This window comes from Monodelphis domestica, chromosome 5, assembly GCF_027887165.1.
Source record: "Monodelphis domestica isolate mMonDom1 chromosome 5, mMonDom1.pri, whole genome shotgun sequence".
Taxonomy (NCBI): Eukaryota; Metazoa; Chordata; class Mammalia; order Didelphimorphia; family Didelphidae; genus Monodelphis; species Monodelphis domestica.
The window spans coordinates 36803108-36829993 of NC_077231.1; the positions used below are offsets into that span (position 1 = coordinate 36803108).

The 26886-nt window shown below is 37.0% G+C and overlaps 1 protein-coding gene and 1 pseudogene across 7 annotated transcripts in view; one reads left to right on the forward strand and one right to left on the reverse strand.

Annotated features, from left to right (window-relative positions):
• Positions 1 to 26886, reverse strand: part of SPATS2 (spermatogenesis associated serine rich 2) — a 173469-nt gene that overhangs the window by 141494 nt on the left and 5089 nt on the right. The gene's annotated exons all lie outside the window — the stretch shown is intronic.
• Positions 13773 to 13872, forward strand: LOC130454813 (U6 spliceosomal RNA; annotated as a pseudogene).

Sequence of the window (26886 nt, forward strand, 5' to 3'; positions counted from 1 at the left end):
CAATTCAGATATCAAGGAGCCCAAGTTAGGGTTAGCCAGGATCTGGCAGCCTTCACACTAAAGGACCTCAAGGCTTGGAATATGATATTCAGGAAGGCAAGAGAATTAGATCTACAACCAAGGATTACCTACCTGTCCATCAAAACCAACTATAAACTTTCAGGAGAAAGTAGGGCATTTAACAAAATAGAAGATTTCCAAGTATTCCTAAAGAAAAGACCAGAAAAACTTGACATCCAAATACAAAATTCAAGAGAACCATAAAAAGGTGAACAAGAAAGGAGGAAAAATATTTAAGGGCTTCAGTAAAGTTAAATTGATTATATTTTTATATGGAAAAATGATGTGGGTAACTCAAAAATTGTTTTCATTATCATAGCAGATAGAAAAACTATTCATAGGCAAAGGTTGTGGTACTAAGTATTTAAGATGATATGTAAAAAGGGGGGAAGAGGATGGTACTAAGAGAAACTTGAAAGAAGAATAGAATAAATTATATCACAAAAAAAAGCTTGGGGAGAAGAATACCATTATGAGAAGGGGAGGAAGAGAGTGGTAATAGTTAATACTTCAACCTTACTCTCAGTGAAATCACTTCTGAGAGGGAAGAGCAATCATATATTGGGATATAGAATTCTATCTTACCCTACAGGAAAGTTGAGAGGGAATAATGAAGGGGAGTACTGGGGTCGGGGTATTAAAAGGGAGGGAAAGGTTGGAGGGGGCAATTAATAGACCTTAAAGAAAACTAAGGGGGGGAATAAGAAGGGAGGGGGTGGGAAGGAAAGTAAAATAAGGATGAGGAAAAGAGGGATTGAATAAAAGCAAAACATTGGTGTAAAAGGAAATGAAAGAAGGGCAGGACTAAAAGCGGAAAATAAAACGGTGGGGAATACACAGGTGGTAATCATAACTCTGACTGTGAAAAAACTCACCCATAAATGGAAGCAAAATCCAACCATATTCTGTCCACAAGAAACACACATGAAGCGGGTAGATACACAGTGTAAAGGTAAGAGGCTAGAGCAAAATTTACTGGGCAACAACTGAGAAAAAGGCAGGAGTCACAATCATAGTATCTGACAAAGCCAAAGTAAAACTAGATCTGATTAAAAGAAATAAGGAAGGCAATTACATACTGATAAAAGGCAGTATAGACAATAAAGAAGTATCAATATTCAACATTTATGTACCAAATGCCATAGCATCCAGATTTTTAAAGGTGAAACTATTGGATCTTAAGGAGGAAACAGAAAGTAAAACTATATTAGTGGGAGACCTCAATCTTCCTCTATCAGATCTAAACAAATCAAACCAAAAAATAAATAAGAAGAGATGGAAATGAAATATTGGGAAAATTGTTAATAGATATATGAAGAAAAGTAAATTGGGATAAAAATGAATGCATCTTTTATTCAGCAGCACATGGTACATTCACAAAGACTAACCATGTACTAGGGCATAAAAACATTGCAAACAAATGCAAAAAAGCAGAAATAATAAATGTAACTTTTTCAGATCATAATGCAATAAAAATTATAATTAGTAAGGGTACATGGAAAGGCAAATCAAAAATTAGAAATTAAATTATTTGATTCTCCAAAACTGGTTGGTTAAAGAACAAATTATAGAAATAATTAATGATTTCATTGAAGAGAATGACAATAAGGAAACAACATATCAAAATTTTGGGGATACTGAAAAAGCAGTACATGGGGGAAAATGTATATCCCTGAATGCCTATATTAACAAAAAAGAGAAAGAGGAGATTAATGAATTGGGCATGCAACTAAAAAAATGAAAAAGATCAAATTTAAAACCCTCAGATAAAGACCAAATTGGAAATCCTAAAATCAAAGGAGAAAATAATAAAATTGAAAGTTAAAAAAAAAACCTACTGAACTAGGAGATGGTATTAAAAAAAACAAACCATTAAAATAGCTAAAGTATTGGCTAAGAAAAAGAAGAGAACCTGTATCATAAATGAAAAGGGTGATCTCACCTCTAATGAAAAGGAAATTAAGGTCATTATTAAGAACTATTTTGCCCCATTATATGGCAATAAATGATAATCTAGGTAAAATGGATGAATATTTACAAAAATACAAATTGCCTAGATTAACAGAACAGGAGATAGAATATTTAAATAATCCCATATCAGAAAAAGAAATTGAATGAGCTATCAAGGAACTCCCCAGGAAAAAATCCCCAAGGCCAGATGGATTCACAAGTGAATTCTATCAAACATTTAAAGAACAACTAATCCCAAATACTACACAAACTATTTGAAAGAGTCTTACCAAATTCTTAAGACACAAATATGGTATTGATTCCAAAGCCAGGTAGACCAAAACAGAAAAAGAAAACTACAAACCAATCTCCTAAATGAACATAGATGCAAAAGTCTTAAATAAAATACTAGCAATAAGCACATGAAAAGTGTTCTAAATATCTTATAATCAGAGAGATGCAAATCAAAACAACTCTGAGGTATCACATCACACCTAGCAGATTGGCTAACATGACAGCAAAGGAAAGTAATGAATGCTGGAGGGAATGTGGCAAAGTCGGGACATTAATGCATTGCTGGTGGAGTTGTGAACTGATCCAACCATTCTGGAGGGCAATTTGGAACTATGCCCAAAGGGTGCTTAAGACTGTCTGCCCTTTGATCCAGCCATAGCACTGCTCGGTTTGTACCCCAAAGAGATAATAAGGAAAAAGACGTACAAGAATATTCATAGCTGCGCTCTTTATGGTGGCAAAAAATTGGAAATTGAGGGGATGCTCTTCAAATGGGGAATGGCTGAACAAATTGTGGTATATGTTAGTGATAGAATACTATTGTGCTAAAAGGAATAATAAAGTGGAGGAATTCCACGGAGACTGGAACAACCTCCAGGAAGTGATGCAAAATGAAAGGAGCAGAACCAAGAGAACTGTAAACCTTAAAATTCCTTAGACTTATAAATGTTGGAAATTTCACCATTGGGAAATTTCATACTTGGAAAATTTCTTACTGATAGTCTATTGGAATGTGAACCCCATTGGCATGGGAGGTTCCTCCTCCTCCCTTCTTAAGATTACTTTAGGACAGAAACCTTTTGATGAACAATGGAAAGGACTTTGACCTATGCTTAAGCATAGAACAGGAATTTCTTTGAGTCGTGATTGATTTTAGAATTGATACAATGGAGATACTTGGAATCAATCTCCACCCTACTCAGTCCTAACAGGATTTAGGAAGGGCTGCAGCCTAGATCAAAATTTAATTATTCCAATCTCTACCCTACTCAGGGTAACAGGATTTAGGAAGGGCTGTAGCAAAGGATCAAAGATTTAATTATTTGAGAATATGACCTTCAACAGACATGTGCAAAGCCAGAGACCTCTGGGCGGTCCTGGGTTAAGCTAGAGCCTCCATTGGCACAGGGAAATTGATGGACAGTGATTGGTAGATGTGAGAACTGAGGGGAGGGAACTTGGATGGTTTCCTTAAAGATAGAGGGGTCTGAAGACTCAGGGGGTGGAGTTGAGGAGTTGGTCTGAGTGGTTGGAGTGTGCTCTGAGAAGCTTGCTCTGAAGGAAGCTGAAGATGGGGGCCTTTGAGACTGTTTCTCCATTTTGGTCACGTGAGTAATAGGGACTGATCTCATTTCTTTGCCCCAGCTATCTAAGGGGCTTGGGCCTTTTTGGCCCAGCCTAAACAGAGGGGGTATTTAAGCCCTATTCCCTTCTCTCTCTCTATCTCTAATTCCTTTCTTCCTCCTGTTTGTAATTAAACTCTATAAAAGGCTGACGGCTGACTTGAGTTTTCATTTAGGAATTACATAGCTGAATTCCTTGGCGACCTTAAATTAATATATATCAGTCTTTTAAAATGATTTCCTTGTCACAGAACATTATACACAGAGACTGATACACTGTGGCACAATTGAATGAATGGACTTCTCCATTTGTGGCAATGCAGTGATCCTGAACAACCCGGAGGGATCTATGAGAAAGAACTCTATCCACATTCAGAGGGAAAACTGTGGGAATAGAAACACAGAAGAAAAACAACTGCTTGATTACATGGGTCGAGGGGATATGATTGGGGATATAGACTCTAAATGAACATGCTAGTGCAAACATCAACAACATGGAAAAAAGGTTTTCATCAAAGACACATGTAATACCCAGTGAAATTACGCATCAGCTATGGGAAGGGTGGGGGAAGGGAAAGAATATGATTCTTGCAGCCAAGGAATAATGTTCTAAAATGACTAAATAAATCTTTTTTTAATTCCTGTACAAACAAAACCAAAGCAACCAAAATTAGAAGGGAAGCAACAAATTGGGGGGGGGGGGGATATTTTATAACAAAAAGCTCTGACAGTCTCATTTCTCAAATTTATAAGGAACTAAGTCAATTATACAAAAAATCAAGCCATTCCCCAAATGACAAATGGTCAAGGCATATGAATTGGTAGTTTTAGGATAAAGAAATCAAAACTATAAATAAGTAATTAGAGAAATGCAAATAAAAATAACACTGAGGTACCACCTCATACCTTTCAGATTGGCCAATATGACAGTAAAGGAAAATAATAAATGTTGGAGGGGATGTGGCAAAATCAGGATATTAATGCATTGCTGGTGGAGTTCCAGCCTCTGGAATAATTTGGAATTATACACAAAGGGCTTTAAAAAATGCATACCCTGGGGGCAGCTGGGTAGCTCAGTGGATTGAGAGCCAGGCCTAGAGATGGGAGGTCCTAGGTTCAAATCTGGCCTCAGCCACTTCCTAGCTGTGTGACCCTGGGCAAGTCACTTGACCCCCATCGCCTAGCCCTTACCACTCTTCTGCCTTGGAGCCAATACACAGTATTGACTCCAAGATGGAAGGTAAGGGTTTAAAAAAAAATGCATACCCCTTTGATCCAGCATTACCACTGCTGGGTTTGCAACCCAAAGAGATAAGGAAAAAAGACTTCTACAAAAATATTCATCTTTGTAGTAGCAAAAAATTGGAAAATGAGGGGATGCCCTTCAATTGGGGAATGGCTGAACAAATTGTGGTATATGTTGGTGATGGAATACTATTGTGCTCAAAGGGATAATAAAGTGGAGGAATTCCAGGGGAACTGGAACAACCTCCAGGAAGTGATGCAGAGAGAGAGGAGCAGAACCAGGAGAACAATGTACAGAGACTGATACACTGTGGTACAATCGAATGTAATGGACTCTCCATTAGTGGCAATGCAGTGATCCTAAACAACCTGGAGGGATCTATGAGAAAGAACACTCTCTACATTCAGAGTAAAAACTGTGGGAGTAGAAACACAGAAGAAAAATAACTGCTTCACTACATGGGTCAAGGGGATATGGTTGGGGACTCTAAATGAACATTCTAATGTAAATACCAACAACATGGAAATAGGTTTTGATCAAGGACACATGTAATACCCAATGAAATTGCATGTTGGCTGCGGGAAGGCTGAGTGTAGGGGAGGGAAGGAAATAATGTGATTACTGTAACCAAGGAATAATGTTCTAAATTGACTAAATAAATTCATTTTTAAAAAAAGAATATCTAGAGAGTTTTCTTTGATAATTTCTTGTTTTTATGATGTTCAGGCTTTTTTTTTTTAAATTATGGCTTTCAGATAGTCCAATAATTCTTAAATTGTCTCTCCTGGATCAATTTTATAAGATAGTTGTTTTTTCAATGAGATATTTCATGTTTTCTTCTGTTTTTTTTTTATTTTTATTGTTTCTTGATGTCTCATAAAGTCATTAGCTTCTAGTTGCCCAATTCTAATTTTTAAGAAATGATTTTTCCCATTAGCTTCTAAGTCTCTTTTTTCATTTGGCCCATTTCGTCTTGTACTGTTCTTTCAATAAGATATTTCATGTTTTCCTCTGTTTTTTTCATTCCTTTGATTCTGCTTTATTGTTTCCTGATTTCTCATTAAATCATTAGTTTCAAGATGGTCAATTCCGATTTTTAAGACCTGGTTTTCCTGTTAGTTTTTGAGTCTCCTTTTTCAATTGGCCCATTTCTTCTTGCATTCCTTTCCTTTCTTCTTACATCACTTTCATCTCTTCCCCACTTTTCCTCTACCTCTCTTAATTGGTTTTTGAAGTCTTTTTTGAGCTCTTCCAGACTCTGTGTCCATTCTATATTTTTCTATTAGACTTTGCATGTGTTTCCTTTGCTTTCACTGTCCCCTTCTGTGTCTGCACCTTGCTCTTTGTCTCCATAATAAGTCTTTAGAGTTAGGTGCTGTGATAGAGGCTGGCTCTAGAGAAAAAGTGCCAGACTGAAGAGTATGTGAAATTGATCACCTTGACAGGAGAGGGGTCCCAGGAGTGAATTTCCTGAGGAGAGAAGACTCTGGCTTGGAGAGCAGTGAGGGTCTCTCCATCCTGAGACGTTGAAGAGAGAAGGTGGAAAAAGACTTTCTCCTGAGGGTTACCCATTTTTCCTGCTGGTGACTGGAAATCTTTCCCCCTAACACTTCCCAACTGAAGGGACTTTCTGAAGAGAAACCTGAGCAGACTTTACCCTCAGCTCCTATTGCTCAGGAGTGAGTCAACCTGACTTTCTCTTGGGGGACTCAGGCTGCCAAGGCCTGAGTTTCCCCCCAAATACAAGAAGGGAGAGGAAAGGGTTTAGATAGAGACAGGGACCCCATTTTCCCACTTTCCTTTTCCCATTCTTCCCTGCCCATTATTCCTTTTGTTTTACCCGAGTTAACATTAGAAGTTACCTGTTCCCCCAAGCTGAGTGTGAGTGAACGGATCTAGGGGAGACCTTTTGGGTCTCGATTAGTGGAGGGGGGACAAGAGGGACAAGAGTGACTTGGGGAGAGCAGCATTAGCTAAGGAGGGAAGGCAGAAGGGGGAAATCTTCAAACCCCCTCTCCTCTCTCTGAGCCAACCTGTTATATCTGCTCTCTCCCCTGTACCCCGCTTTGTGGAAAAGAAGGGGGTTCTCTCTTTCCCCCTCTCTCCATACCTCAGGGTCCAAGTCTCTCCTTGGAGGTACAAAACTCTCCTCCCTTTATTTTTCTTTAAAACGGTGCTTTTTTAATTGTTTGCTCACTTTTCCTATTTAATTATAGGTAGGCTCTGTTTTCTGGGAAGTTGGAGTACCCTCTCAAACTTCAGTCCTTCCTTGATACTATTTTCAGTTTCTTTTCTGGGTTGTTACTAGCAGGGCTGAATGCTGATAGTACCCTCCCCAATCTGATTCATTTGACCTTTGAGATGCTGATATATTAAAGACTTTCCTCAGGCTTGGGTGTAAGCTTTTGATCTTACTCTGCACTTGATCAGGTCAAATTCTAGCTGATCAAATTCTAGTCCCAGGCTTAGGTTCAAGTTTTTTTGTTTGTTTGTTTTTATCTCAAGGTGTTCTTGATTCAATCAGGCACACCCTATCCTAGAGCTCTACCCTTAGTTTTGAGCAAAAAGATCCTGGGGAGGCTCCCCCTGAGAACTATGTCCTCACCCCAAACCATGGATTATGTCCTTATCCCAAGCCCAAACTAGGATTCCTGGCTTTGCTCTGGGCCCACACAGATAGGCCCCCTTCAGCCCATATTGCCCTGGGCTAGGACTCCAGACTTCTGCACAGGTTTTAAATTTCACGGCGTGTGAGTTGACTTGGACCACTACTTGCCCCAGCAGGATCTCAGGGCCTGCCCATTAGATAGGGCTTAAGCTCAGTACCTGTGAAAGTAGATGGGGGGGTAGGAGGGGGACGCACTGAAGGGAGAAGGGGGCTTGCTCTTCACTTACTGCTTGTGCCTCCTGCTACCTCCGCTCCCCTCTCACCCCAGTTCCCCAGACGGCCTCTGCCTACCTTTTGGGTTTCTCCTCTTTTGAGGGTTGTTTCACTATCTCTGTTGATTCCTTTACTCCTGTATTCATTTTTGTGGTGATTCTTGGTCAGAAAGGATTTTTGTAGTGAAACGGTGCTTTTCTCTAGTTACTCCTCCATCTTGGCTTCAACTCCTAGAAATCTTCTTTTTGTATTTTTTTTTCATTTCTCTTCCCCATTTTTCCTCTGCCTCTCTTAATTTATTTTTCAAATCCTTTTTTGAGCTCTTCTAGAATCTGAGTCCAATTCATATTTTTCTTTTGAACTTTGTGTATATTTGCTTTGTTTTCACTGTCCTGTTCTATGTCTATGCCTTGCTCTGTTGTCCCCTTCTATGTCTATGCCTTGCTCTGTCTCCATAAAAATTCTCTAGTTAGGTATTGTCTTTTTTTTTTAAATGCCTGCTCATTTTCCCAGTCTTTTTAAAGGTAGGCTCTGTTCTCCAAGAGGTTGGGGCATCCTCTAAACTTCAGTCCTTCCTTGACACTACCCTTAGCCTTATTTCTGGATTTCTGAGAATGCTGATAGCTCAAATTCTAGCCTCAGGCTTGGGTATAGGCTTTTGGTCTCACTCTGGGCTATCTACCTCTAGAGAAAGAACTGTTGGAGTCCTCTTTCACATCAGTGTATTTATGGTTTTTACTTTGGGGTTTTGGTTATGTATGAGTTTGCTCTTACAACAATGACCAATATTAAGTGTGCTTTGCATAACAATAAAAATAAAATTTAATTGAAAACAACACCAAGTCCAAAATGGAGAGATTCATGGTGGGTATAAGGAATCCATAAGATATAACAAATGAGGAACTTTGAGGAACAGAAGCAAAAGATATCACCAAGGAAATGTATGTTTGAAAAAGAAAATAAACTAATCAAAAGGCACAAGTTAACAAATAAATGAAATACATGGCTGAAACCACTGAGATGTCAGAAAACAAAGAGGGCCTTGGGATGCTGCATAAACATCTTGTAGCATATTTACAGGAGGACATGGATGTGAATTACATGAGATTGGCCGCCATAGATGAGTTATAATCCTCATTTTTGAAAGAAACTAAATCAGTGAGATTGAAGGTACATTTGAGTATCTGAGTCCAGGAAATTGAAACAAATCAATAAGGGTAATATTTGACCTTCGCTGGACAAAAGCAGAAGATGCATTGGGAAAAGGGAGAATGAAATTGAGGGTTGGAAAGTGATAAAGATTGACTGGAACAAGGTATCTGAAGAGGAATATTAAATAAAGATAAAAAGGTTAGAAACCAGTTATGGGGGGCTTGAATGTTAATATTCAGAGTTCCTATTTATTCAAAAAAGCAAAGGGGAGGGGGTTACTAGGTAGTTCAATGAATTGAGAACTGGGCCTAGAGAAGAGAGGTCTTGGGTTCAAACCTGGTCTCAGACACTTCCTAGGAGTATGACCCCTGGGCCAATTCACTTAACCACCAATGCCTGGCTCTTACAGTTCTGCCTTGGAGCCAATATACAGCATTGATTCTAAGATGGAAGGCAAGAGTTTTTTTTTAAAAGCAATGAGGAGCTATCAAAGGTATTTGAGTGGAGGAGAGATACCATTATACTAATGTATTAGGAAGATTACTTTGATGACAATGTAGAAGCCTAATTTGTCCAATAATATATAAAAATAATAAAATAAAGATAATAATAGTAGCAAACATTTACATAATGCTTTCATTGTAGTGATTATTATGTATTTAATTACAAAATGTTTGATTATCTCATCTGATCCTTATAACCCTAAGAGATAAGTGGAATAACTGTCCCATTTTACAAGAAACTAAGGCTGGGAGATTAAGATCAACACAGCTAACAAATGACAGGCTTTAAAGGCAAGCGTTAAGGCAGGTTTTAAACTCAAATTTTCCTGATTTCAAGTCCATCCTTTTCTGCTACGCCACCTAGCTGCCCATAAAAATTATGAAGATTAGTTAGAAGTCAATTTCAATAATCTGGAAAAAGAAGACATGTTTCTTTCTAACCTGATCAAATTCGTTAGTAGTACTACTGATAGATGATGGAAAAGCAGTTTGGTTTTAGAAAATGATAGGCATGGATTTGAATCCCTGACACTGATGCATAATCACAAATCAATCAATTAACCTAAGTCTCTTTCCTCATCTGTAAAACAGGGATAATATCATTAGTAATTATTTCATGGGATTGTTATGAGGCTCCAATGTACAAGAGCTTTATAGTTACAAATGTGGTTTCTGTGATAAAAACATAACAAAGGACCCTGATATAAAATGCCTGAGTAAACTGAGCTTGTAATAAAAAACAATAGTTCAGAATTTATTCTCTGAAATTTTCTCACATTTTACTAAAGTTAATAAGATAAGGGGTATGTATCACCACTGGTAATAATAAAGACTATCTCTTGGGAGTGGGGCACAATGAGGAGAATCAAATCCTTGTACTCACACACCTACAATTCATCATCATGAATACTCTCAACTGAATTGTATTTGAATTTGAATACTTGGTGACAAGTATCATTTAGCAGAACATGTGAAAGATGTTTTCTTACAATCTGCTACTACATATAATCCAACCAGATAACACAACACGTTCACTCACACACAATTTATAATATGAACCAAGCAGGAAGGTGACTCAGTAGATGGAGCACCAGGCCTAGAGTCAGAAAGACCTGAGTTCAAACCTATACATAAACTCCTTAGTTGTGTGACCCTGGGCAAGTTACTTATCCTTGTTTGTCTGACTTTCCTCATCTATAAAATGAGCTGGAGAAGAAAATGGCAAATCACTCCAATATCTTTGCCAAAAAAAACCCAAAAAGGGTCACGAAAAGTCAGATATGACTGCAAACAACTGAATAGCAACTAAGCTGTTTGTTATTATTATATTTGTTAAATGATATTAAAAATAATTATTATATTAAAAGCTGAATCCAGCTTTTGTCGCTTATTCCATATTTCAGTCACTTATTGTCTCTAGGCCTCAGTTTCTTCATCTGTAAAATAAAGGGACTAGTCTAGGGAACCTCAGGTCTCTTCTAGTTCTAATCCTATGAAAAAAGAACTTTAGGAAAAAAAAAACAACATGGAAAGATATATATAAAAAGATGGAATGAAATAAACAGAACCAGAGCAATAAACATGATGACCAGAACACTAGAAATAATGATTTATAATAAAACATAGGAAAAAATTACTTAAAATAAGCCATTCTCTGGAAAATGGGGAGAAAAAGTCCCAGAATCATGTGCTAGTCTGAGGGTGAGCAAAAAATATTAATAAATAGGGTGCTTATTTTGTGGCTAGAATGGTATAAATAGAAACTTGGCCAAAAAGAGGGTCATCCAAAGAAAGAAAATGGAACCCCATATGGGTAACCTGAAATATGGGACAGTTGGTAAGGATTCTGAAAAGCTGCATTGCTCTCACCACATATCCCTAAAAAAAAGTCACTGCCAAGGTTAAAACTAGAGTCGGAAAAACTAGACTGAATAGCAGTCCTGCTTATGACTACCACCAAACTTTCTGGTCAGATTCATCCTAGTCTACATTTGATACAACTATCATCCATGCCTAAAATGCTATCCATCCTTACCTCTGTCTCAAGTTCCTTTTGCTTCCTTCAGATCTGGACCCAAATCATGCCTTCCCCCTAGCAGCTAGTTTAACCTCTGAGGAACCACTGAAGTGTTCTAATAAAAAACATGATGAAAATGTCTAAGCAGATTAACCTAGCAATAGTGTCCAGAACAGACTAGAAAAGAACAAAGACAAAGAAGAAAATAATAGTTCAATACTGAAACAGAGCCTAAATTAGGGTAGGACTAGTAGAAATGCAAACAAGGATGACATCAAGAAAAGACATTAAGGCACAGTACTGGCTCTGTCACTCATCTACTTAAAAATACCAGTGGATACCTCTTTTTTGATAAACTACTAAAGGACTCCTCAGTCTGGTTCCCACCTACCTTCCCAGATATATTCTTACCACTCCCCCGGATACACTCTATATTCTAGCTAACTGACCTATCTGCTGCTCCGCAAACTCTACAATCCAAGGGCTTTAATTCTCTGCATTCTCATCCCTAGGATGCACACCCTCCTCCTCTACCCTTCTTCCCAACACAAAGTCTGCTCTGAACCATCACTTCTTCTTTGCCCCACAGTGGTTACTCCTTCCTCCCTCCTCCATCTTTACTTAAATACGGGTATGGTTTAGCTGTCCAGTAGAACATAAACTCCCTAAGGACATTCATACAGTGACTTACATATAGCTCACTATGCCCAAGTATTTGCTGAATGACAAACAGAACATTCAGACAAGTCCAAGATGATTCCAATTTCCAGGCTCAGAAATTGGGCAAAGGGCAAAAATGACTAACAAAAATAAGGACGCTCTATGTCCATTTTCTCATTTGTAAAATGAGGGCTTCATGCTAGATCCCTTCTAAGTTCTCTTCTAAGAAGTTCCTAGGATGCAGGGATGTTTTTCCTCATCTTTATTTGTATTCCCAGCACTTAGCACAGGAACTTGGAACACAGTGAGCCCCTGTTTGAGGACTAACAAACTATGATCATGAAGAAATGCAAGTGGAGCTTGGGAGGGGACAGAAATTTAGTTCAAGATGGGTTAATTTTAAAGTATATTATAACTGTAGTATAAAATATTTAAGTTTTGTACCACAAGAAGCAACAAAAATAAAGAATTCAGAAAAACATGGAAAGATTTATATGATCAACAGTGATGGAGGAAAAGTTTTGTTGTTGTTTCATGTGTTGTGTCTAAATCTTTGTGACCCCATTTTCTTAGCAAAGATACCAATGGTTTACTATTTCTTTACCAGTTCATTTTACAGATGAGGAAACTGAGGCAAACAGGGTTAAGTGACTTGCCCAGGGTCACACAAGTAATGTCTGATGCATTTGAACTCAGGTCTTCCTGATTCCAAGCCAAGTGCTTTAATCAATCCAGCTGCCCTGGAGGTAAAGAAAGGAGGGATGGAGGGAGATAGGGAAAGAAGGAGAGGAGAGGGAGAGAGAAAATTCTCCTACTTCATTTCATTGCTGTTGCAAGCCAGGATATTTGGGGCAGTTTGAGTTAATGCCCATATTTCCACACAAACAAGTGGCCTTTGTAAGCCAAGACTCTAGATGTGAACTGGAGTACTTTAGTAAACTCTGCCTCCAAGCAGATTGACTTTAGACTCAATTGTGTATCCTTGGGCAAAGAACTTATAAAAAGCAGTTTTAAGACTGTAACAGGGATCTCCTGGGATCATTTTTAGAGTTTTCTTTGTATTGCTTTTTTCATTGCTAGCAACATCTGTCTGCATTTTTTCCTGTGATCCACTTTTACAAGCTGTTTATATCTGGAGGTTGACTATGTTTTTATTCAAGAAATTATCCGAACCTCAAGGCTCTGTCTGCACTAGTTGTGGAACCTGGACAATTACAAAGCTGGGAGGTATGGAATATTCCATATATTATTAAATGCAATAACTAAAAGTTGGTCTTGCTGAACTTTTTTTTCTTTTAATCAATGACAAAAGGGAAAGCTCAGTGTGTAGGGAGGGCAAAAACATATATATAGGGTCTCCCAAAAGTCTTAGTGCAGGTGGGACATACTACATTTGAAAATTATATAAAAAATAAAAGGCATCAATAAGAGAATTTAAATATCATAATTAATTGGAAATGCAAGATAGGCAGCAAGTCAGTACTAATGATATAGCCTGGAGGTTCACAGGAATGTAGAACTTTGACCATGAGCAGGTAGAGAATTTAAGTCAAGGTCAAAATCTTGGGAAATGTTCGCTTTTAGAGGTCAAAATAAGCAACTATAGAAGAAAATAAAGAAACTGGTCTGAGTAATTGGAGGAGAATAATATTCAAAGTAGCCAAGGGTGCCCACTATGGCAGCAGCACATATACTAAAATTGGAATGACCACAGGAAGATTAGCATGGCCTCTGCACACTAATTTTGTGAAGCATTCCATTTTTTTAAAAGAATGATAAGTAAATTAGGGGAACACAATAATTTACCTGTTAGATATATGAAAAAGGGAAGAATTTTAAGATCAAACAAGAGAGAGAGAACATTACAAGATATAAAATGATTAATTTTGATTGTATTAAATTAAAAGGATTTGTATAAACAAAACCAATGCAATCAAGATTAGAAGGGAAACAGCAAACTGGGGGGAAATTTTTATGAAAAATTTCTCTGAGAAAGGTGTAATTTCTCAGATGCATAAAGAACTAAATCAAATTTCCAAGAATACAAATCATTTCCCAATTGACAAAAAGTCAAAGGATATGAATAGGCAATTTTCAGATGAAGAAATTAAGTTACCAATAATCATTGAAAAAATGTTCTAAATACTCTTGATTAGAGAAATGCAAATGAAAACAATTCTGAGGTATCACCTCACATCTATCAGAGTGGCTAGTAAGGAAAAATGATAAATATTGGCGAGAATGTGGAAAAATTGGGTCACTATACATTGCTGGTGGAGATGTGAACTGATCCAACAATTCTGGAAGGCAATGTGGAATTATGCCCAAAGAGCTATTAAAAAAAAAAAAGTATATCCTTTGATACAATAATACCACTACTAGGTCTAAATCCCAAGATTAAAAAAGGGAAAAAAAAGGAAAGAACCCATTTCAACAAAAATACTTATAGTTGTTCTTTTTGTGGTGCCAAAGAATTGGAAACTAAAGGGATATCCATCAACTGGAGAATGGCTGAACAAATTGTGGTATATGATAGTGACAGAATATTATTGTGCTCTAAGGAAGAATGAACAGGATTATTTCAGAAAGAGCTGGAAAGACCGACATGAACTGATGCAAAATGAAATAAGCAGAACCAAGAGAACATTATACACAGTAACTGCAATACTGTGGGATGATCAAACGTGATAGATTTGCTACTAACAGCAATACAATGATCCATAACAACTATGAGGGACTTATGACAAAGAATGTTATCTACCTCCAGAGAAAGAATTATTGGAGTAGGAATGCAGATGAAAGCATATAATCATGTCACTTGTTTATTTGGGTATATGTTTTGGGGTTTTGGTTTTATAAGATTATTCACTTACAAAAATTGATAATATGGAAATATTTTACATGACAACACATATATAACCCAGAAGGGTTTCAAGGAAGAAGTCAGCAACATAAAATATCATAAAGGTAGTTAAAGATAAAAACAAAAAGTACCAATAACTTCTCCTAGGTTCCAGTGTAAACAGGCAAATATGCACTTATTTTTTATCCATGTTGCATGTTAAATCTTATATACATCAGTATTCTCAGCAAAATCAAGAACTATGTCTCTCTCATTGATCATCCATTGATCATATAAAGAGGCATATGCATGGAATAGAATATTATTTATGTGATTTTTTAAAGAAGGGATAGTTTCAAGATTTGTATACATTGACACAAAGAAAAGTAAGCAGAACCCAAAAAATAATTTATTAATGACATAACTGCAACAAAGTACAATTTATTAATAAACTTACTGTAATAATTTATAACAACAACATTGTAAAGAAAAACAACTTAAAGACTTAGGAATTTTTATCATTGCATACCAGTGGTGTCAAATTTGAATAGAAACCTATTCCTGAAAGCCATAGACTTAGAAAACCATAAATTAACATTATCTATGTTATATATTTCCCAATAACTCCATTCCAGAGGGTGTTTTGTTGGGGGGGGATGGTAATCTGGGGTAAGAGTATGACACCTTTTAGATACACAATCACAACTCCAGAAGACCAATAATGAAGTTGCTGTCCACCTTCTGACAAAAAGCTGATAGACTAGAGGTACAGAATGAGCCATACAATATTGGAAATTGTTTTGTCTGTATTTGTTACAATGGTCTTCTTTTCTTTAATTGGGATGGGGCATCTGGGTTGTTCAGTGGATTGAGAGTCAGGCTGGGTTCAAATCTCTGACACTTCCTGGCTATGTGACCCTGTGCAAGTCCCTTGCCTAGCCCTTATCGCTCTTTTGCCTTGGAACCAATACACAGTATTAATTCTAAAACAGAAGGTTAAGGGTTTAAAAAAAAAATAAAAGAATGAGATAGTATGTGATAGCAAAGGTTAAAAAAAAAGATTGCTGAATTATTTCTAAATTCACAGATGAGAAAAGAAGAAAACATGGTCAAGCAGGGCAGCTTTGAAAGTTATATGTTAAAAAGTTATTGTGTAAAAGAAAAAGCAAGCTGTGTAAGAGATCTGTGGTCCCAATGTACAATCTTCCTTTTATGTCATATTCTGTATAAGAAAATGCTCATTCTATTTGTTAAGTTCAGATTTTTTTTTAATCTACAAAACAAGTTCTTAAGAACACTGCAATAGTTCTTATAGAAAAACTGAGTTATCAATACCCATATACTGTTTTTTTTAATCTTTGCCTTCCACCGTAGAATCAATACTGTTTTGATTCCAAAGCAGAACAATGGTAAGGGCTAAGCAATGGGGAGTTAACTGACTTGCCCAGGGTCACATAGTTAGGAAATATCTGAGGCCAAATTTGAACCCAAGACCTCCCATTTCTGGTCATGGCTCTCAATCCACTGAGCCACCTAGATGCCCCTACCCATATACTTCTTTCTAGGCGTCATAGAAAAAAAAAATACAGTTTCAAATGATTCTGACGATAAGAGAAAGAATAACTGACCCTAAGCCTAGTTGGAACTTTTGGAATTGGAATTAAGTCTTTCAGTAAGTAGCTTTTTCATATCCATAGCTTCCTGGAATCATCTATGTTAAATCACAAGACAATATACAAATGTGAATTTTTTTCCAACCCACCCTTAATAGTATATACCAACTAATTATCTAGGGCAACCCACACAATATTAAGTTTCAGAAGAATAATGTACCCACAGATAGTTTTGTCATAACATAACAGAAGTTGCATTTGACAGCATGGTGTGCTAAAAGAACTGAGTTAGAGTGACAGATATAATACTATTTAAGTACCATCCAGTATTACACAGTTAATTTTTCTGTGCCTCAGTTTTATCATCTGTAAAATGAGGATAATTCTTGAAGTAAGAAAGACCTGGGTTTAAGTCTTACTTGACACATACCATGTCACCATGAGCTTTAATCTTTTAATGGCAAAGGCAGCTTTCTAAAGTTGCTTAACTGATCAGTGAAAGGAGTTTCCATACTGGGAGTTTCACCTAACAATAAAATCATTGGTTCAGTTCCTCCTCCAAAAATGTTACCACCTACTTGTTGTAAACCTCAAATTTCCTTAGACTTATAATTGTTGAAAATTTCACCATTGGGATATTTCATACTTGGAAAATTTCTTACTGATAGTCTATTGGAATGGGAACCCCATTGGCATGGGAGGTTCTTTCTCTTCCCTTCTTAAGATTACTTTAGGACAGAGACCCTTTGCTGAACAATGGAAAGGACTTTGATCTATGCTTAAGCATAGAACAGGAATTTCTTTGAGTCTTGATTGATTTTAGAATTGATACAATGGAGATACTTGGAATAAATCTCCACCCTATTCAGTCCTAATAGGATTGAGTAAGGGCTGCAGCCTAGATCAAATTTTAATTATTCCAATCTCTACCATACTCAAGTTAACAGGATTTAGAAAGGGCTGTAGCAAAGGAGTATAGATTTAATCATTTGAAAATATGACCTTCAACAGACATGTGCAAAAGCCAGAAACCTCTGGGCGGTCCTGGGCTAAGCGAGAGCCTCCATTGACAGGGAAATTGATGAAGAGTGATTGGTAGATGTGAGGACTGAGGGGAGGCAACTTGGATGGTGTCCTTAAAGATAGGAGGGTCTGGAGGGAGAGGATTGAGTTTTTTGAGCGGTGTGGTTTCTGGTCTCTGAGGAAGCTTGCTCTGAAGGAAGCCGAAGGTGGAGGCCCCTGAGACTGTTTCTCCATTTTGGACACGTGAGTGAAAGGGACTGATCTCTTTTCTTTGCCCCAGCTATCTAAGGGCTTGGGCCTTTTGGCCCAGCCTAAACAGAAGGGGTATTTAAGCCCTATTCCCTTCTCTCCCCTTTCTCTCTATATATATATCTCTAATTCCTTTCTTGCTCCTATTGTAATTAAACTCCAAAAAAAGGCTGACGGCTGACTTGAGTTTTTCATTTAGGAATTACATAGCTGATTCCTTGGCGACCTTAAATTAATATATATCAGTCTTTTAAAGTGATTCCCTTGTAACATTGTACAGAGCTATTATGAAGAAAGCATTTTGCAAACCTACAAGAACATATAAAATATTGTTATTTCAGTGATCCTGCTGGCCTGGCTAACATAACATATGAACATTATAATGCTATCTACCAGGTTGTTCTGAGCACTTAAAAGTAATATGGCAGATTATTCACTATACACACGCACCCACACATACATATAAAATACCAAATGATAGTCTGCCATTCTTATTTGGAAAAGACTATGAACAGTAACAGTTGGGCTTGTGTACCAATAAAAATAAAGACTGTGAACCTGGGGTAGGTGTAATACTTCCTAAGGCTCTGTCAAGGAGGATGAGCTACTTTCTCCTAAAAGACTCAGAAACTGTCCTACAAGGTGAGATTTCTCCAGAGGGCCAAGAGTTGAGCAGCTGAAGTAACTTCCTTCCCTAGAAGTTAAAGGCATAAAAAAGCCTGCCCTTGAGGAATCAGGGGCCCTTCAGGCTTGACGTCTGACCCTTAAATCAACACTGTCCTGACTCCACACATTTCTCTATGGAGATGCCTACCTCTGTGCCTACCTGAAATGGCCCTATATCCTGGCTGAATATCTTCATGCTTTGATGAAGTAAACCTTCTTTTGTTAACTCTCACATGGTTTTCGAGTTTCATTTCCTTCCAATCCCAAAACAGAACCACCAGACCGATCTGAGTCAGGCTTGGTCTTTAGTCTATAACAGCAAGAACCCTCAGGGATCTATGTCAATTATGTGAAAGTAAATGCCAAGTCAATACCTCCTCGGTCAACCTAGTCACTGTTTGAGCTTTCCACTCAAACTAATCTACCATCTGTTAAGTTGGCTCTTACTGTCTACTGTTCCCCAGACCTACCTCTAACTCTCAAGGAGACTTCTAGTCATAGAATTTTAAGAGTTGGAAGAGTTCTTAAAGGTCATCTGGTCCAACCACTTCTCAATGCATTAATCTCCACAACATTCCTAAAAAATACTCATTGAGCCTCTGCTTTTAGATAAAGCATTCACTATTTCAAAACTCAAACTATTAGAAAGTTTTCCCTTATGCTAGCCAAAAATATCCATCTATAATTTCTTATAATAATCTATAATATCTTCCTTTAGGCTAATCCTTACTCTATATGACATCCCTTCAAATGTTTAAGGAGAGTAGTAAAATTTCTTCATATGTAAAATAATAGGAGATCTCCAACTCTAAATCTATGATCCTATGTTTTATCTGAGTTTTCTCCAAGAAAAAGGGGAATAATTTAAGAATCACTGGACATAAGAGTAGGTAAGCAATAGTGATAAAAAAAAAAGCAACAGGAGAGAAGGAAAATTTAAAGAAACTGTGTGAAAAGAACTCAGAGGTCATCCAATCAAGCCTGTCTTTAAATAGGAATCCTCTCTATAATATTCCCAAGTAGCTATGGACCTCCAGTGATAGGAAACTTAATCTTGAAGTACTCTATTCCACTTCTGGACAATTCTGTTAGAAAGGTTTTCCCCAACAGTAAGCACAAGTTTTCCTCTCTTAAACATTCCTTATTGCTCCTACGTATATCTCTGTAACCAAAAAAAAAAAAATCTAATCTTTCTTCAACATGAAAGACCTTCAAATTCATGACGACAGATGTCCCCATCATCTTCACTTTTCCAGGCTATTCAACTAATCATCATATGATATGGGCTCTAGTCCTCTCATCAAGCTGGACACACTCCAGTTTGTACATATTCTTCTTGATAAGTGGCTCCTAGAAGTGAACAAAAGAACCCTGATGGAATCAAGACAGAGAAGGACTATAATATTCTTTTTCTGACCTCTATGACCAGTAATTGAAAATAAAGGTGATGAGGGGGCAGCTGGGTGGCTCAGTCGATTGAGTCAGGTCTAGAGACAGGAGGTCCTAGGTTCAAATCGGGCCTCAGACACATCCCAGCTGTGTGACCCTGGGCAAGTCATTTGACCCCCATTGCCTAGCCCTTACCACTCTTCTGCCTTGGAGCCAATACACAGTATTGACTCCAAGATGGAAGGTATGAGTTTTATTTTTTTTTTAAAGAAGAAAGAAAAAGAAAAGAAAAAATATAAAGGTAATGGAAAAAATAAGAAGAGGGATGAAAAAATAAAGTTAAAGGAGTTATATATAAATATATGTGAATAAATGCATATGTCTGTACATGCAAATGAACATACATATATATATGTGTACACACACATAAAAATCTCTCTCAAGAAATGGTATCATGCTAACCAACAATTTTAGTCACAAATTACTCATTCCTGATTTAAGGATTAATGAAGCCCAAAAAGATAGTTTCACTTCTTGTATTGCTGCTATGAAATCTTAAGTGATGGTTACAAAACCAAGTTCCAGAAGCAGATGGGTTCCTATAGTTTTATGCATGGCATCTAGACAGTTATTTTTTTCATGAGGAAATGTTTAGGTTAAGGAGACCCTAATAAACAAATTGAAATAATGCTTAGAAAAATATTACTGACCCATTTACACTATTTTTTATTTTTCATTATATAGTGATGCAGCCTTCCTCAATGTATGAAGTGGCTAAAGATTCAAAATTTGCCTTGTAGACCTTTATTGAAATACTTAGCCTAGCTCTTGATTAAAAGTGGAATCAAATTGTAGGAAAACTAAGGTTTTATTGATGACTAAAACAATACACCACAACAACCAGGCTTTGCAATTGACAAATATACATAATAAAGACAAGAGTGTAGGTTAAGAATAATGACTTTGCCTTTTTGTTCTAGCTCAAATTTGGGTATATTCTAAATCAGAGAAACTTAGCCTAGTCAACCTAAACTAGTTATAACAGCTTTGGTTTCCATCCAGTCACAAGGTTCTAAAGGAAAATACAATCTTAGCTACAGGAGACCCTGTCTAGCATTTGTAGGCATGTGTGTGTATATATATATATATATATATAATATGTGTGTGTGTATATATATATATATATATATAATATGTGTGTGTGTGTATATATATATATAATATGTGTGTGTATATATATATATATAATATGTGTGTGTGTGTATATATATATATAATATGTGTGTGTATATATATATATATAATATGTGTGTGTGTGTATATATATATATATATATATATATATATAGTGCCTAAGACAGCTGTTGTCTTAGCCTTACCAAAGAAAAGTCTCAGCCACAATACCCTAGTAGACAAACTGACACAGTTTGGCTGGAACTAAACAGATGAGGCCAAAGCTGAGTGACAGGAAGCATAATCAGCAGCCATAAGAACAACACTCAGCAGAGACTTCATGCCCAGCAGTTACCAGAGAACCACCAGGGAGCAGCAAAGCAGTGTGCCCAAAACACACGGGACTAGCAGAACATGCCAGTGGAGACAATAGTCCCAGCAGTGACTTCAAGACCACCAGGAACCAACAAAGAACGAGACCAGTAGAGCAACATGCCAGCAGAGACTATGTGCACAGCAGTCACCAAAAGACCAGTGGAATAATGTGCCCAGCAGAGATGTGGCACCCCTGAGAGGGAGAAGGGCCCACTCAAAGCAGTACAATAACATCACCATAAGGAATCAATGGTCCTATAGTATTAAAGGTTCCTCTTCCTACAAATGTCCTGGCCACGTGTGAATGAAGCATTTAATAAACACTTACAATATATAAAGCATTATGTTAAGTGTTGGAGCTACAAAAAGAAAAGTAACTGTCTCTGCTTTCAAGGAGCAATTCTAACAAGAAGACAATACATATGGGAAGCTTCTGCTGCAAATCAAAAGAATAGGTCTCATAGTTCTTAGGGTACAATAACAAAACAGGTAGTAAGGCTTCTTTAATGTTATTTTTACTGACAAAATCCTACCAGTTTCTGATGTTGAACCACTTGATACTAGACTAGATGCACTGCTACTCTTCAGTTCAAAGTCCTGGGCTGTTTACATATGGGTTCAAGAGGAGATAATGGTCAATGTGGTATTGGTGGCTTGACTTGCTTTTCTCAAGTTTTCTATAAATTCAGTAGAGTTCAGCTCCCTCAGACTGCCCTAAAGTTTCATGTAGGTTAGCCTGTCCTATAGGTTTACTCTCTAATGCTATGTAGTCTCACCACTGATATGTATATTTGTGGGAAAGGATGCCCTGGGTTTAGGTGGAGCTGTACTATTTTGAATTTTCTTTCTATGTTATTTCATTCAGTGCTTTTGTTTTGAACTAATTGTGTCCTCTGACAGACTAGACAAAAAGTCACTTAGGTAAGGGGAATCATAAACTAAAAAGTTTAAAAACAAAGTTCTGAGAGACTGAGGATCCAACAAGAACCTGTTCTGGAAGCCCCAGGCTGCCACACATTGTTTACTGATTTTTGCCAACGTGTGCCATAATATCTATTTGGGAACTTCACAACACTTTTTCTCAATTAGAGATTTACTTCTAGTTATTCCATATTAGTATGCTGCTGTTGCCATTTCCAGGCAAATAACTATACTATTATACATTTTTTTACGTTTCCTGCAAAATCTTATACTTAAAGCTGCTTCCTCATAGTCTAGTTCACAGTTAAGTGTGTGGGTCTAAAAATAGGACAGATGGTCTGGGTGCAATTCCCTGGAGGGACAGTGGGTACAATTCCAAGTGATAATTATTTTGATCTGTTCTCAGTCCCTCTCTCTTCTCTTGATTGCCCCCAGGAGAGTCAATACACAATGAGCAGAATAAAAACAATACTTGATCAAATGCACGATAATCTTTATTACGTTAACTATAGGAAGCAGACTTCCACTATAAAGTTTTCTAAAAAAGATATGTATTACTTATAGAAAAATACCTTCTTGTGAGGGCAAAACAGAGAAAGATCTAAATCTTTCAGTTTATGTGGCACCATTAATGTAGAGATTTTTAACTTGGCCTAAACCTTGGCATCTGAAAAAAGACAAACCAACTTTTCTGAGATGTCTATTTACTTCTTTGTGGTGTATTAGATAGCATATTATCAACTTTAACAGGATTCAAAGATTAGAGAGTAAAGTTTTATATTGGCAACAAGAAATTTTTATTCCATCTTTCCCCGCCCCCCCCCCCACTACTATTAAATATAGGACAAAGAATCCTTGATCAATTGAGTAACAACAATTTTAACTGCCATTAGGCAATACAGATTCTGGCAATTGAACGTTTTTTAAAAATTAAATTCAAGGCTCTTTGAGGTGGCAAGAAAATGGAAAATGAGGGGATGCCCTCCAGTTGAGGAATGGCTGAACAAATTGTAGAATATGTTGGTGATGGAATACTATTGTGCTCAAAGGAATAATAAAGTGGAGGAATTCCATGGGGACTGGAACAACCTCCAGGAAGTGATGCAGAGTGAGAGGAGCAGAACCAGGAGAACATTGTACACAGAGACTGAGACACTGTGGTACAACTGAATGTAATGAACTTCTCCATCAGTGGCAATGCAGTGATCCAGGACAACTTGGAGGGATCTATGAAAAAGAACACTATCCACATTCAGAGGGAAAACTGTGGGAGTAGAAACACAGAAGAAAAAAACAACTGTTTGAATACATGGGTCAAGGGGACATGGCTGGGGACTCTGAATGAACATCCTAATACAAACACCAACAACATGAAAATAGGTTTTGATCAAGGACACATGTAATACCCAGTGGAATTGCAAGTCAGCTATGGGAAGGGTGGAGGGAGGGGAGGGAGGGAAATAATGTCATTCTTGTAACCAAGGAATAATGTTCTAAATTGACTAAACAAATTAATTTAAATTTAAAAAAATTAAATGCAAGAGTAACTTAGTCCATGGAAGCAAATCCTAAAAAGATACTATTAGTACTAAGAATATTTCAAAAGCTAAAATGACACTGGTCATCCTAATGCTATTTCACAATGGAGCAGCTAGCCAAGATTGTCTCCCCAATTTCCATTTTCCATCATCATTGGAGTAAATCATGAATTTAATCTAATTCTGCTTAACTTTCTGAACATCTAGATTTGAAATTCAAAGGAACCAAGATCTTGTTATCAAATATTTCTTTTCTTTGAAGGGCCTATTCTATTTATGTGGATTTGAAAGCCTCCTAACACGTGCTATAGGAAAGGCAACATTTAGCAATTACAGGTTGTGTTTTCTGTGTCCTGAGAACTCAAAAACATAATATATCATAGTAGAGGGATCTGCAATATCAGCACATTACAGGGTCTCAGACTATAAACAAAAGTCATGTATATTACTGTGAATCCAACAGACCTAAAAAAATCAAAACTTTACCTCATATTGCCAACTTAAAAACAGTATGAAAGCAGTAGGAACTGAAAAATAGCATCAGAAAACATAGCTATTTGGCAAACTATCAATACAAGTCATCGAACCTTAAAAGAATCAAAGGGATGATCTACAATTCAATTATGAGACATGGATCTTTCAATGGCATATTCAACTTTTAAGAACATTCTATGAAACATTAAGATAGAACTTTAATAAAGAGGTTCCATTACCTAGGTCTTGCTGCAACTACCCCAGCAAAACCTGGCACATGAAGAAAGTGAAACAGAAGTTAATATGGCAATATGCTCAAGAGCTGAAAAAGGGTTAACTGGAGACAACAGAAATATTTCAATAAAACAATAATACATCATGGCAGCTGGGAGGCTCAGTGGATTGTGAGCCAGGCCTAGAGACAGGAGGTCCTAGGTTTCAATCTGGCCACAGACAATTCCTAGCTGTGTGACCCTGAGCAAGTCACTTGACCCCCACTGCCAAGCCCTTACCACTCCTCTGCCTTAGAACCAATAAAAAGTATTGATTTTAAGGTGGAAGATAAGGTTAAAAAAAAAACAATACACAATCAAAATCAATGTAACACACTAGTACATGTTGAAATCAGAGAGAGTGTGGATAATTTTAGGAAAAATACTGGGGTTTTTATCCTGAGCTGGAGCTTGAAAACAAAACTGGCTTTAGCTACTAAGTTTATTCTTTATGTATTTAGGCAGAAAAGATAGGTTTCATAAATTGGTCTATTCTAGACCATCTTCAAGTCAAAGGGGCAATTATAGATTCACCTATCTATTCTGATTCATTCCATAATTAACTGATACACTCTTTACTATAAGCCCTACTTGTCAAAGATGGGGTTATTATTTCCTCTAAAATAATGTAATTAAATCATTTTCATAATCATTACTTTATATTAAAGGCTTCCACACTCCTCTCCCTTCCCAATAATGCAAGGCTACTATTTATGTTCCAATAAAATGGCCCACCTGACTGCAGACAACAGATATTTCTATTCACCTTGTTAAGCTAAGTGGTATAGCCAGAGACTGATTAACAAACTGGTAAAATTAGGTCACTGGGCACCCAAGCTATACCCACAAACTCACAGATAGTTTCTAGGACTTAATATCTTATCAGGAACTTGTGTCAGAATCAAATGATTTTTAATCCTGTATTCAATCCTAGGAATCCAGAAAAACTGGCTGGAATCTTAATGGGCATTTCAGAACCAGTCTTTAAGAGATCACACTGCCTCAAAGAGAGCCTATGGTTGGCTCAAGGATAACTCTACCTGGATAACTGTAGAATTCCAAGATTCTACTGTAGTTAGGGAGATCCTAAATAAAAATCTCAGAGTAACTTTAAGACATCCCAGAGGCAAGAGAAACACTGTAAAATGTAGAAGATGCATCGGGAAGTCTTTATATTTATAGCAATCAACAGAGATCATTATTTTTATAGCATTTGAAAAAAATGAAGTAGGAGGCTAGGCACAACTTGAGACCATTTTTTGTCACTCTTCAGTGACAGTATTTCAGCATATTTCACGCCTGCCAATGTGTGATAACTCACTTTAGCTATACAGATGACAGGGTCAAACAAGTGATTTTAGCAATGAGTTACTGGCCCAGTACAGACCAAGTTAACATCCCCAAACTTCCCTTCCTGTTCTTCCCACGGTATGAAGCCATCTGCCTAGAACAGGAGAAACACATTAGAAATGGTAGCCAGCTAACACAATGAATTTTTTTTTTTTATGAAAAAGGATAAACTTTCCTGAATTTCCTCAAAGGCATATTACTGATACAGACTGCTCCACATTGCCAATACATTTTTCAAATATATACATACAAATGATTTTGCTAAGAGTATCCACATTTGCAGGTGTGGCTGAAAAGCTCAATGTATGATAAACAGGACCTTCCACACTGAGCATGTGTAAAGATGATGAATTTGTTAAAATAAATCTTTATATCTTTTTAACACTGTTTACATTTCCCAATGTATCCCACTACCCTCCCCCTCCCAAAGAATTAACATATTGAAAAAAGTCTGATGTTATTTGCCAGGTTCCACACTCCTAGTATTCTTATTTATCCTATTACATTCATGTACCACAACTTGTTTAGTCATTCTCCAAATGGTGGGCATTTACTTTTTCTCTTTGCTACTACAAAGAGTTATGCTATAAATATTCTGGGGTATGTAAGACTTTTCTTTTCTGACCTCCCTGGGTTATATGTTTAGCAGTGGGATCTCTGGGTCAAAAAATACAGACATTTTAGTCATATCACTACATAATTCTACGTTGCTTTCCAAAATGACTAGACCAATTCACGGTCCCACCAACAAATCATTAGTGTGTCCACAATTCCTCCAATATTAGCCATTTATATCTTTTAAGGTCTTTGCCAATTTGCTGGGTGTGAAGTGAAATCTGAGCTGAGAAACAGCATATTTAACAGAAACTTCCATCTACTGCACCAGCTACATTTT